Consider the following 14,169-nt stretch of genomic DNA (forward strand, 5'->3'; position numbering starts at 1 on the left):
ACTAGATGATCGTGTGTGTCTGTTCCTGTCTGACTAGATGATCATGGTGCTGTTCCTGTCTGACTAGATGATCGTGGTGCTGTTCCTGTCTGACTAGATGATCATGGTGCTGTTCCTGTCTGACTAGATGATCATGGTGCTGTTCCTGTTCCTGTCTGACTAGATGATCATGGTGCTGTTCCTCTGTCTGACTAGATGATCATGGTGCTGTTCCTGTCTGACTAGATGATCGTGGTGCTGTTCCTGTTCCTGTCTGACTAGATGATCGTGGTGCTGTTCCTGTCTGACTAGATGATCGTGGTGCTGTTCCTGTTCCTGTCTGACTAGATGATCATGGTGCTGTTCCTGTCTGACTAGATGATCATGGTGCTGTTCCTGTCTGACTAGATGATCGTGGTGCTGTTCCTGTTCCTGTCTGACTAGATGATCGTGGGGTGCTGTTCCTGTCTGACTAGATGATCGTGGTGCTGTTCCTGTTCCTGTCTGACTAGATGATCATGGTGCTGTTCCTGTCTGACTAGATGATCGTGGTGCTGTTCCTGTCTGACTAGATGATCATGGTGCGTTCTGTTCCTGTCTGACTAGATGATCATGGTGCTGTTCCTGATCTGACTAGATGATCGTGGTGCTGTTCTGTTCCTGTCTGACTAGATGATCGTGGTGCTGTTCCTGTCTGACTAGATGATCGTGGTGCTGTTCCTGTTCCTGTCTGACTAGATGATCATGGTGCTGTTCCTGTCTGACTAGATGATCATGGTGCTGTTCCTGTTCCTGTCTGACCCGATGATCGCGGTGCTGTTCCTGTCTGACTAGATGATCCGCGGTGCTGTTCCTGTTCCTGTCTGACTAGATGATCATGGTGCTGTTCCTGTCTGACTAGATGATCATTTATGATGGTGCTGTTCCTGTCTGACTAGATGATCGTGGTGCTGTTCCTGTTCCTGTCTGACTAGATGATCACGGTGCTGTTCCTGTCTGACTAGATGATCATGGTGTGTTCCTGTTCCTGTCTGACTAGATGATCATGGTGCTGTTCCTGTCTGACTAGATGATCATGGTGCTGTTCCTGTCTGACTAGATGATCATGGTGCTGTTCCTGTCTGACTAGATGATCGTGGTGCTGTTCCTGTTCCTGTCTGACTAGATGATCATGGTGCTGTTCCTGTCCTGTCTGACTAGATGATCATGGTGCTGTTCCTGTCTGACTAGATGATCATGGTGCTGTTCCTGTCTGACTAGATGATCATGGTGCTGTTCCTGTTCCTGTCTGACTAGATGATCGTGGTGCTGTTCTCTGTTCCTGTCTGACTAGATGATCATGGTGCTGTTCCTGTTCCTGTCTGACTAGATGATCACGGTGCTGTTCTGTCTGACTAGATGATCATGGTGCTGTTCCTGTCTGACTAGATGATCATGGTGCTGTTCCTGTTCCTGTCTGACTAGATGATCACGGTGCTGTTCCTGTCTGACTAGATGATCGTGGTGCTGTTCCTGTCTGACTAGATGATCGTGGTGCTGTTCCTGTCTGACTAGATGATCGCGTGCTGTTCCTGTCTGACTAGATGATCGTGGTGCTGTTCCTGTCTGACTAGATGATCACGGTGCTGTTCCTGTCTGACTAGATGATCGTGGTGCTGTTCCTGTCTGACTAGATGATCATGGTGCTGTTCCTGTTCCTGTCTGACTAGATGATCACGGTGCTGTTCCTGTCTGACTAGATGATCATGGTGCTGTTCCTGTCTGACTAGATGATCGTGGTGCTGTTCCTGTCTGACTAGATGTCTGGCATGTGTCGGCAATGTAGTCTGGAAGGAACACCACCTAGATCAGACATGGAAAAGATCAGAGAAGCTGTAGGATGGAACACCACCTACACAGATCAGAGAAGCTGTAGGATGGAACACCACCTACACAGATCAGAGAAGCTGTAGGATGGAACACCACCTACACAGATCAGAGAAGCTGTAGGATGGAACACCACCTACACAGATCAGAGAAGCTGTAGGATGGAACACCACCTACACAGATCAGAGAAGCTGTAGGATGGAACACCACCTACACAGATCAGAGAAGCTGTAGGATGGAACACCACCTACACAGATCAGACATGAGATCATTATTTAGGATGGATGCAAAGTCAAGTAACATAAAAATCTATTTTTCTTGTAACATGTCATTATACTTATAACTTTACATAATAACTAGGGTTAACGTTGGTCCTCTTGTGTTGCAAAATGGGAATCAGGCCAGGGGTTAAGGGGGTACAGGGGCGTCCAGGAGGGTAGGGCAGAGGCCCAGGGGTTGGGGTCTTAGTCCAGTCCGACGTCGATGTCCTCGGAGCTGCCCTGCTCAGTGACAAGCCTCCATCTGTTGATGTGGTGGTGTCCGTTCTTATTCTGATGACTGTCAGGCCCCTCCTCCATCTTCTGTCTCTTGTACTTAGTCCTCCTGTTCTGGAACCACACCTTCACCTGAAGAGGAAGACAGGGGGACATTAGAGATATTCTATCTATGTTCTGGAACCACACATTCACCTGGAGAGGAAGACAGGGGGACATTAGAGATATCTATCTATGTTCTGGAACCACACCTTCACCTGGAGAGGAAGACAGGGGGACATTAGAGATATCTATCTATGTTCTGGAACCACACCTTCACCTGGAGAGGAAGACAGGGGGACATTAGAGATATCTATCTATGTTCTGGAACCACACCTTCACCTGGAGAGGAAGACAGGGGGACATTAGAGATATCTATCTATGTTCTGGAACCACACCTTCACCTGGAGAGGAAGACAGGGGGACATTAGAGATATCTATCTATGTTCTGGAACCACACCTTCACCTGGGGAGGAAGACAGGGGGACATTAGAGATATCTATCTATGTTCTGGAACCCTACCTTCACCTGGAGAGGAAGACAGGGGGACATTAGAGATATCTATCTATGTTCTGGAACACACACCTTCACCTGGGGAGGAAGACAGGGGACATTAGAGATATCTATCTATGTTCTGGAACCACACCTTCACCTGGAGAGGAAGACAGGGGACATTAGAGATATCTATCTATGTTCTGGAACCACACCTTCACCTGGAGAGGAAGACAGGGGGACATTAGAGATATCTATCTATGTTCTGGAACCACACCTTCACCTGGAGAGGAAGACAGAGAAGGTTGTATTTTATTGGAGGGTTATACAAGCCCCTCTATGCCTATATAACTCTAACTTGGATACACAATTTCAGAATTGTTTCTTGTGAAATGTACACAAAAAGGTATAATACTAAAAAACAATCATAGCATTACGATTGCAAGACCCTGCAAGACCCTGCAACAACAGGCCTCTCAGCCTCTGTACACAAAGCTGGTTGAATGGCTTTCCTACTCTCGACACCAATACTGTAGGCTACATATTAGAATGACAAGTTTACAAGAAACACTCAACCCTGACAAGTTTACAAGAAACACTCAACCTGACAAGTTTACAAGAAACACTCAACTCTGACAAGTTTACAAGAAACACTCAACTGACAGTCGAACAAACCCCTGACAAGTTTACAAGAAACACTCAACCCTGACAAGTCAAAAACTGTACAAGCAACACCCAACCCTGACAAGTTTACAAGAAACACTCAACCCTGACAAGTCTTACAAGCAACACTCAACCCTGACAAGTCTTACAAGCAACACCCAACCCTGACAAGTTTACAAGAAACACTCAACCCTGACAAGTCTTACAAGAAACACTCAACCCTGACAAGTCTTACAAGCAACACTCAACCCTGACAAGTCTTACAAGCAACACTCAACCTGACAAGTCTTACAAGCAACACTCAACCCTGACAAGTCTTACAAGCAACACTCAACCCTGACAAGTCTTACAAGCAACACTCAACCCTGACAAGTTTACAAGAAACACTCAACCCTGACAAGTCTTACAAGCAACACTCAAGCCTGACAAGTCTTACAAGCAACACTCCAACCCTGACAAGTCCTACAAGCAACACTCAACCCTGACAAGTCTTACAAGCAACACTCAACCCTGACAAGTCTTACAAGCAACACTCAACCCTGACAAGTCTTACAAGCAACACTCAACCCTGACAAGTCTTACAAGCAACACTCCAACCCTGACAAGTCTTACAAGCAACACTCAACCCTGACAAGTCTTACAAGCAACACTCAACCCTGACAAGTCTTACAAGCAACACTCCAACCCTGACAAGTCTTACAAGCAACACTCAACCCTGACAAGTTTACAAGAAACACTCAACCCTGACAAGTCTTACAAGCAACACTCAAGCCTGACAAGTCTTACAAGCAACACTCAACCCTGACAAGTCCTACAAGCAACACTCAACCCTGACAAGTCTTACAAGCAACACTCAACCCTGACAAGTCTTACAAGCAACACTCAACCCTGACAAGTTCTTACAAGCAACACTCAACCCTGACAAGTCTTACAAGCAACACTCAACCCTGACAAGTTTACAAGCAACACTAAACCCTCACAAGTTTACAAGCAACACTCAACCCTGACAAGTTTTATTTAGACTTCAGACGTTTGTGACTCATGTTGTAATTAGGATCCTATTGATGTGAGTGCAGATTCCTTTCACCGTGATATCCTCAGGAAGTTTGGTTTAACTGTAAGCAACCTTACTTAACCATTAATGAATAGGAAGTTATGACGCTTTTTGCATTCAACAACTTTTTGCATTTATACTATTTCAACAACAATATTTCTTAGATGGCAGCCCTATTTGTCCTTTATTGCTATAGTGGCCTTTTTAGATTCTCCTAATAATAAATCCTTTGGTGAAACCAAATGATTAACTTGACATTGTGATTCTCTTCCACTGTTCACTAGGGAGCTGTCGCTAGGTAGCTATCGCTAGGATGCTGTCGCTAGGGATGCTGTCGCTAGGGAGCTGTCGCTAGGATGCTGTCGCTAGGGAGCTGTCTCTGCTCGTTTTTCCGGATAGGATTTATTATTAGGAGAATCTACTGTTTATGCAGTGCCTTCGGGAAGTATTCAGACCCCTTGGCTTTTTCCTCATTTTGGTACATTACAGCCTTATTCTAAAATGGATTGTTTTTATTCACTCATCAATCTCAACACAATGCAGAAAAACAGATTTTAGAAAATGATTGCAGATGTATTAAAAATTAAAATACATATCACATTTACGTAATTATTCAGACCCTTTACTCAGTACTTTGTTGAAGCACCTTTGGCAGCGATTACAACCTCGAGTCTTCTTGGGTATGACGCTACAAGCTTGGCACACCTGTATTTGGGGAGTTTCTCCCATTCTTCTCTGCAGTTCCTCTCAAGCTCTGTCAGGTTGGATGGGGAGCGTCACTGCACAGCTATTTTCAGGTCTCTCCAGAGATGTTTGATCGGGTTCAAGTCCGGGCTCTGGCTGGGCCACTCAAGGACATTCAGAGACTTGTCCCGAAGCCACTTCTGCATTGTCTTGGCTGTGTGCTTAAGGTCGTTGTCCTGTTGGAAGGAGAACCTTCACCCCAGTCTGAGGTTCTGACCGATCTGGAGCAGGTTTTCATCAAGGATCTTTCTGTACTTTTCTCACCATTTCATCTTTCCCTCGATTCTAACTAGTCTCCCAGTCCGCCGCTGAAAAACATCCCCACAGCATGATGCTGCCACCACCATGCTTCACCGTAGGGATGGTGCCAGGTTTCCTCCAGACGTGACGCTTGGCATTCAGGCCAAAGAGTTCAATCTTGGTTTCATCAGACCAGAGTAAAGGGTCTGAATATGAATATGTAAATTTGATATTTCAGTTTTTTATGTTTTAATAAATGTGCAAAAAAAGATTGATCTGTTTTTGCTTTGTCATTATGGGTTATTGTGATGTCATTATGGGGTATTGTGATGTCATTATGGGGTATTGTGATGTCATTATGGGGTATTGTGTGTAGATTGATGAGGGAAAAAACGACTTAATCCATTTTAGAATAAGGTTGTAACGTAACAAAATGTGGAAAAAGTCAAGGGGTCTGAACACTTCCCGAATGGACGTGTCAGTATTTCACCGTAGACTATATGCGTCACTATTTCACGTACATTGATGCTTTATGCTGTAACTAAAAATTAGATATATATTTTTTGTTCAGATGACTAGATTAGCAGGCTAGATTAACAGCCTAGATTAACAAACTAGATTAGCAAACTAAACTCAGCAAAAGAAGAAACGTTCTCTCACTGTCAACTGCGTTTATTTTCAGCAAACTTAACGTGTTTACATATTTGAATGAACTTAACAAGATTCAACAACTGAGACATAAACTGAACAAGTTTCAAAGATATGTGATGAACAGAAATTGAATAATATGTCCCTGAACAAGGGGGGTCAAAATCTAAAGTAACAGTCAGTATGTGGTGTGGCCACCAGCTGCATTAAGTACTGCAGTGCATCTCCTCCTCATTGACTGCACCAGATTTGCCAGTTCTTGCTGTGAGATGTTACCCCACTCTTCCACCAAGGCACCTGCAAGTTCCCGGACATTTCTGGGGAATGGCCTAGCCCTCACCCTCCAATCCAACAGGTCCCAGATGTGCTCAATGGGATTGAGATCCGGGTTCTTCGCTGGCCATGGCAAAACACTGACATTCCTGTCTTACAGGAATCACGCACAGAACGAGCAGTATGGCTGGTGGCATTGTCATGCTGGAGGGTCATGTCAGGACCTCCAAATTGATCCCGCTCCAGAGTACAGGCCTCGGTGTAACGCTCATTCCTTCGACAATAAACACAATCCGACCATCACCCCTGGTGAGACAAAACCGCGACTTGTCAGTGAAGAGCACTTTTTGCCAGGCCTGTCTGGTCCAGTGGACGGTGGATTTGTGCCCATTGGCAATGTTGTTGCCGGTGATGTCTGGTGAGGACCTGCCTTACAACAGGCCTACAAGCCTCAGTCCAGCCTCTCTCAGCCTATTGCGGACAGTCTGAGCACTGATGGAGGGATTGTGCGTTCCTGGTGTGACTCGAGCAGTTGTTGTTGCCATCCTGTACCTGTCCCGCAGGTGTGATGTTTGGATGTACCGATCCTGTGCAGGTGTTGTTACACGTGGTCTGCCACTGCGAGGATGATCAGCTGTCCATCCTGTCTCCCTGTAGCGCTGTCTTAGGCGTCTCATAGTACAGACATTGCAATTTATTGCCCTGGCCACATCTGCAGTCCTCATGCCTCCTTGCAGCATTCCTAAGGCACGTTCACTCAGATGAGCAGGGACCCTGGCCATCTTTCTTTTGGTGTTTTTCAGAGTCGGTAGAAAGGCCTCTTTAGTGTCCTAAGTTTTCATAACTGTGACCTTAATTGCCTACCGTTCTGTAAGCTGTTAGTGTCTTAACGACCGTTCCACAGGTACATGTTCATTAAATGTTCATGGTTCATTGAACATGCATGGGAAACAGTGCTTAAATGCTTTACAATGAAGATATTTGGATTTTCACGAATTATCTTTGAATGACAGGGTCCTGAAAAATGGGCGTTTCTTTTTTGCTGAGTTTAGAATAAAAACTATTGTTCCAATGAAAACGCATCAGAAATGGAAATCACAGGCTGACAAGCCCTTTTACCTTATGATTTAGTAAAATGATTCACTGAGCTTGACAATAAATTGTAATAGTCCAATTTTCTATCATAGGCCCTATCGCTAACAGTTGACTAATTTCAACATAAAAATATGTGCCAATATTTGTCCTATGTAGGCTTGCAGGAAAAATCGAATCTTTTTCAGTAGAGCTAATAATGAATAAGCCCAATGTTTCAATAGCCTAATAATTATCATATTAAACCCGAATACGAATTATAATTGAATATTAAAAATGATAATGTTAATAATATTTAAAATACATTTTTAAATCTTCATTTCACGAAGCTATGCAACAGAACGCCGCGCAACAGAACAGAACGCTGCGCAACAGAACAGAACGCCGCGCAACAGAACGCCGCGCAACAGAACAGAACGCTGCGCAACAGAACGCCGCGCAACAGAACAGAACGCCGCGCAACAAAACGCCGCGCAACAAAACGCCGCGCAACAGAACGCCGCGCAACAAAACGCCTGCGCAACAGAACACTAAAGGGTCCCACCACTTGTATTTTGAAAAAAACATATAATCATATTCTTTATTTATAACAAGTTTTAATTAAAAGTTCTTCAAGATATTTTATTTCAATTAAGAAGCTGACATGAATTTATCAACTCCGAATGAGTTTGGGCTGGAATTTATTCAATTAATTTATGTAGGCCTGTTCCTGAACTGTGTGCCATATACATATTTCATATAGGGTATTTTAGTAGCGTATCTCACCTGTGTTTCAGACAGATTGAGACTGTTGGCCAGCTGTTTCCTCTCGGCTCCTACTATGTAATGATTATTCTCGAACGTCCCTCTCGAGCCGCAGGAGCTGCGACGGGGAGAACGCGGTGCGGATGCGCTTGGGTTTTCGGGCGAATGGGCGGTGGAGGAGCTGGCTTTCTTGGGAAACATCGTTTCCTGTGGGCAGAGAGAGAGAGAGAGAGAGAGGGGTTTCCACTAGTTACCACATCCACAAAGTCAAAATGAACTATATCGTTTATGACTTTGTAGCTGTGGTAACTAGTGATGACCGAGACGGAGAGAGAGAGAGGGGGAGAATCACACTGCGGTTTAGATATGACATTTGTAATGTCTTTATTCTTTTGGACCTTCTGTGAGTGTAATGTTTACTGTTCATTTTTATTGTTTATTTCACTTTTGTATATTACCTCACTTGCTTTGGCAATGTTAACATGTGTTTCCCATGCCAATAAAAACCCCTTGAATTGAATTGAATTGATTTGATTGAAGCAATTAGAACATAGCAACACCAGTAGCGTTTTGCTCTGCAGTGAGGTGGAAAACAACACAACACAAGGCAGAGAGGGATCTTAAACTAATTCAAATTATTATTTGCCCTTTTGGTTTGAGGCTAGTTTATAAACTCTTTATGTAGTTTTAAATAGTCTATGAAGACTTTATATAACTCTTCTGCATGTGTTGAGTCCATATCGACGTAGGGGTCAATTTAAACTGTCAATTTGATATCGTTCCAAATAGGACTGTGTGACAATATACATATATTTTTTTTAATAATTTAACAATATTATTAGTCTACTTTATATTGAGAATAATGACATTAATCTTTTATCATAAATGAAAATTAGGCCAATACGTTAAATTATTATAAACATATTAAATTAATCGAGTTTACTGATGCATATAAACCATATAGTCTATTTAAAAGTGTGGTTTTTTACAACCTAAAAAAAAAATATGGCTAGATTCTGAAACAAAATTCTGGTTTGAACGTTTGGGTAGAAAATAATTACGATTTTCGCACTCACTCAGATAAAATAGTGGTTTGGTTTGGATAAATTCGCAGTGGGATTGACCGCGTAACAAAGACAATATTTCCTTTACAGATTGCCTTGTGGCCCGGTGTGTGCCGGGAAGCCTTTCCAGACGTGGGGAAATAGACTGCTTTAGGTTTGCGCTCCATTCATCTGGACCCTAGTAAACTAAACTTGTAATAAAAACTACAGACTCCTACATATTCTATCATAGCCTAGTCACATTTAATTGGATTAGGCTATAATACATGTATAAATGTTATACAAATACACTGATATTAACCTTATAAAGCAAACGGAAGTTTCTGACACGACATCACATTTTTCCAAATGGAGTGATTTTGATGTTTAGCATTCTTCTTTTAATGCTCTTAATTTTGTATGTAATTACCTGTCACCTTAACGGAATATTTTCTCTGCTTATAATAGATATTTGATGCACCACAAGTGCACGCCAAAACGTATGCCAAAACGAGGTAACGGGAGATGAGACGGTCAATAACACAATTTACCTTCACTTTGTCATGTCGACTTCCATATTATTACTCATCAGCAATTTGATGTGTTCTGCAGACTGAACAAATAGTCCTTGTTTCGATTTTAAACTTTGATTACATTATAAAGTATAAAGCAGAGTTAAAGGCGCTTTAGTACTATATAGGCCGCTTTAGGACCATACAGTGCATTCAGAAAGTATTCAGACCCCTTGACTTTTTCCACATTTATGTTACATTACAGCCTTATTCCAAAATGGATTAAATAGGGGTGTTTTCCTGATCAATCTACACACAATTTCCCATAATGACAAAACATTTCTCAAAACTGTTTTTGCTTTGTCATTATGGGCTATTGTGTGTAGATTGTCCAGGGGGAAGAAAACAAACATTTAATCCATTTTAGAATAAGACTGTAATTGAACAAAAATGTTGAAAAAGTCAAGTGGCGTCTGAATACTTTCCGAGGGCGCTGTATGAACCACTTTAGGACCATATATTCCCAATATCTACATTAAATATAACTTATAAGAGTATACAGCCTATATAATAAATAAACATAGCCTTGCTGAAGTCCATTTGACAGTAAAACATATTAATAATAAATGTCACAACCTTATCGTCCCATACCTCTTATTTATCCTGCTGTAACAGTTTATGTATTCATTTGTTGCTACGGTGACGATACGGTGACGATACGGTGACGAAGGCTGGGAGTTCAACGAGCAACGTAAACATCCCTTTTACCAACGTGTAACCAAAGGGGGGGAAACGGAAGGTGGAAATGTTTTCCATAAGTACTCTACCTCATATCCACTCTAGGTATTGTTTATGTTCACCTGTGGCTGAAAAAAAGTTGACTTATAAAGCCTATGCATCCCTAGTCCCATAACACCACAATCAGCTTGTAATAAAGACAAACATGAACTGATGATTAACATACATGGAAATGAATGATTAACCCCGCTATTATTACCAGCCTAATTGTTGTCAATCATTAGTCTGTTTTAAATTGACATCTCTGCAGTGTAGGTCACAGTTTAGTCCTTATTGTTAAAAGTACAAGCAGACCAGCCAGAGGTGTTCATTTATCCATTAACCTGGAACTTGATTAGCTTGACATTAGTTATAATTATTGATAGGCCTAAGTATTAAGACTGAGAAATTATTCAATTACATTTTTTTAAACACACACACACACACACACACACACACACACACACACACACACACACACACACACACACACACTCTTTCCAATCCTTTACCTTGAAATCTGTACCCGAAGAACCTGTTTCGTAAATCCCATGGGTAGAAGTTAAGAGGGTCTCGGTGTTGCGTCCCAAAGAAGTGTGCAGGGTGTTGTAGGTGGCCCCCTTCTAGCTGGTGGGGGGTTCATGGTCAGCCCGGGTGGTTGACCGACTCCAGGGAACACCAGCTCCGGGTTCTGATACAGAGACCTGCCGGTGGGACTCTGGTACCCGTTCACGAACGCGTCAGTCGGGTTGGAATAAGTCAGTGCCGTCGGTCGGATGGGATCTTCCGTAGTTTGAAGGTTTTCTTTAGCCACCAATGATTCTATCATAAAACAACGTTTACTCACCGACGAAAACATCTTCTTCACTTCACAGGTAGTGAAATCCAGAATAAAACACAATCGGTCTTGTAAATTCCTATTTGTTCCAGTAAAAAAAAAAAATGCTTCCCTCAAAAGTCATAGTGAACACCGAACGGTTACGGTAGAGCCCCACGGGACCGACGTTGTGAACGGGAACCTCGAGCACCTTGCGTTTAGGGAGGTGAGATCCACGCACGCGCACCGGGAGGACACGAGGAGAAATCAACAGTTCTTTTGAACCGGGAGGACTGAGATGTGCGCAAGCGCAGCAATGTTATAATAGATTGCGCTGATTGGAAGAGTAACACGTGCCAATGAGTTCTCTGATGTACCTGGCGTGTGGATTTAGAGTTAGAGACGACGTGCAGCAAGTCATATAGCAAACAATAGCTTCATATGAAACCAAATAGTGTTTCCTCCGCGGATTTTATGTTTGGGCTCATTCTGCAAAGACAACACCAGTAAAAATTCACATTTCTTGTCCTGATATTGACTATCACACCAAAAATGATGTATAATGAAACCAGTGTTGTTTTAGCCAACACGCTGGAGGATGACAGTACTTTATCCATTCATTAAAGCGTAGCCTACAATATCAATAATATGCTTATTAAAAATATGTCAAACGCTTCTTATGTCGTAGTGCTTCTGGTGCTCCATCCCGACGTGTCTAGGTTTCCTCCTGTCTCCTCAGACCCTTCCCCGCACCAAGACCGCTGACAGGGGGTCTCCTCAGACCCTTCCCCGCACTCAAGACCGCTGACAGGGGTCTCCTCAGACCCTTCCCGCACCAAGACCGCTGACAAGGGTTTTCTCCGATGGACCCTTCCCCGCACCAAGACCGCTGACAGGGGTCTCCCCCAGACCCTTTCCCGCACCAAGACCGCTGACAGGGGTCTCCTCAGACCCCTTCCCCGCACCAAGACCGCTGACAGGGGGTCTCCTCAGACCCTTCCCCGCACCAAGACCGCTGACAGGGGTCTCCTCAGAACCCTTCCCCGCACCAAGACCCGCTGACAGGGGTCTGCTCAGACCCTTCCCCGCACCAAGACCGCTGACAGGGGGTCTCCTCAGACCCTTCCCCGCACCAAGACCGCTGACAGGGGGTCTCCTCAGACCCTTCCCCGCACCAGGACCGCTGACAGGGGTCTCCTCAGACCCCTTCCCTTCCCGCACCAAGACCGCTGACAGGGGTCTCCTCAGACCCTTCCCCGCACCAAGACCGCTGACAGGGGGTCTCCTCAGACCCTTCCCCGCACCAAGACCGCTGACAGGGGTCTCCTCAGACCCTTCCCCGCACCAAGACCGCTGACAGGGGGTCTCCTCAGACCCTTCCCCGCACCAAGACGCTGACAGGGGTCTCCTCAGACCCCTTCCCTTCCCCGCACCAAGACCGCTTGACAGGGGGTCTCCTCAGACCCTTCCCCGCACCAAGACCGCTGACAGGGGTCTCCTCAGACCCTTCCCCGCTCCAAGACCGCTGACAGGGGTCTCCTCAGACCCTTCCCCGCACCAAGACCGCTGACAGGGGGTCTCCCCCAGACCCTTCCCTTCCCGCACCAAGACCGCTGACAGGGGTCTCCTCAGACCCTTCCCCGCACCAAGACCGCTTGACAGGGGTCTCCTCAGACCCTTCCCCGCACCAAGACCGCTGACAGGGGGTCTCCTCAGACCCTTCCCCGCACCAAGACCGCTGACAGGGGTCTCCTCAGACCCTTCCCCGCACCAAGACCGCTGACAGGGGGTCTCCTCAGACCCTTCCCCGCACCAAGACCGCTGACAGGGGGTCTCCTCAGACCCTTCCCCGCACCAAGACCGCTGACTGGGGGTCTCCTCAGACCCTTCCCCGCACTAAGACCGCTGACAGGGGTCTCCTCAGACCCTTTCCCGCACCAAGACCGCTGACAGGGGTCTCCTCAGACCCTTCCCCGCACCAAGACCGCTGACAGGGGGTCTCCTCAGACCCTTCCCCGCACCAAGACCGCTGACAGGGGGTCTCCTCAGACCCTTCCCCGCACCAAGACCGCTGACAGGGGTCTCCTCAGACCCTTCCCCGCACCAAGACCGCTGACAGGGGGTCTCCTCAGACCCTTCCCCGCACCAAGACCGCTGACAGGGGGTCTCCCTCAGACCCTTCCCCGCACCAAGACCGCTGACAGGGGGTCTCCTCAGACCCTTCCCCGCACCAAGACCGCTGACAGGGGGTCTCCTCAGACCCTTCCCCGCACCAAGACCGCTGACAGGGGTCTCCTCAGACCCTTCCCCGCACCAAGACCGCTGACAGGGGGGTCTCCTCAGAACCCTTCCCCGCACCAAGACCGCTGACTGGGGGTCTCCTCAGACCCTTCCCCGCACCAAGACCGCTGACAGGGGTCTCTCAGACCCTTCCCCGCACCAAGACCGCTGACAGGGGTCTCCTCAGACCCTTCCCTTCCCCGCACCAAGACCGCTGACAGGGGTGGGTTCTGAAGAGAGATCTGTCAAAGTGATGTAACCATCTTGTTGTGATGTTGTTATTACTTCTAATTACTATGACTGTGTGTTGTTATTACTTCTAATTACTATGACTGTGTGTCGTTATTACTTCTAATTACTATGACTGTGTGTTGTTATTACTTCTAATTACTATGACTGTGTGTTGTTATTA

General features: G+C 45.5%; 1 pseudogene; it reads right to left on the minus strand.

Annotated features, from left to right (window-relative positions):
* Positions 1-2,264: 2,264 nt before the first annotated feature.
* LOC123726723 (homeobox protein EMX1-like) lies at positions 2,265-11,611 on the minus strand (annotated as a pseudogene).
* Positions 11,612-14,169: the final 2,558 nt, after the last annotated feature.

Source organism: Salmo salar, chromosome ssa01 (genome assembly GCF_905237065.1).
Source record: "Salmo salar chromosome ssa01, Ssal_v3.1, whole genome shotgun sequence".
Lineage (NCBI taxonomy): Eukaryota > Metazoa > Chordata > Actinopteri > Salmoniformes > Salmonidae > Salmo > Salmo salar.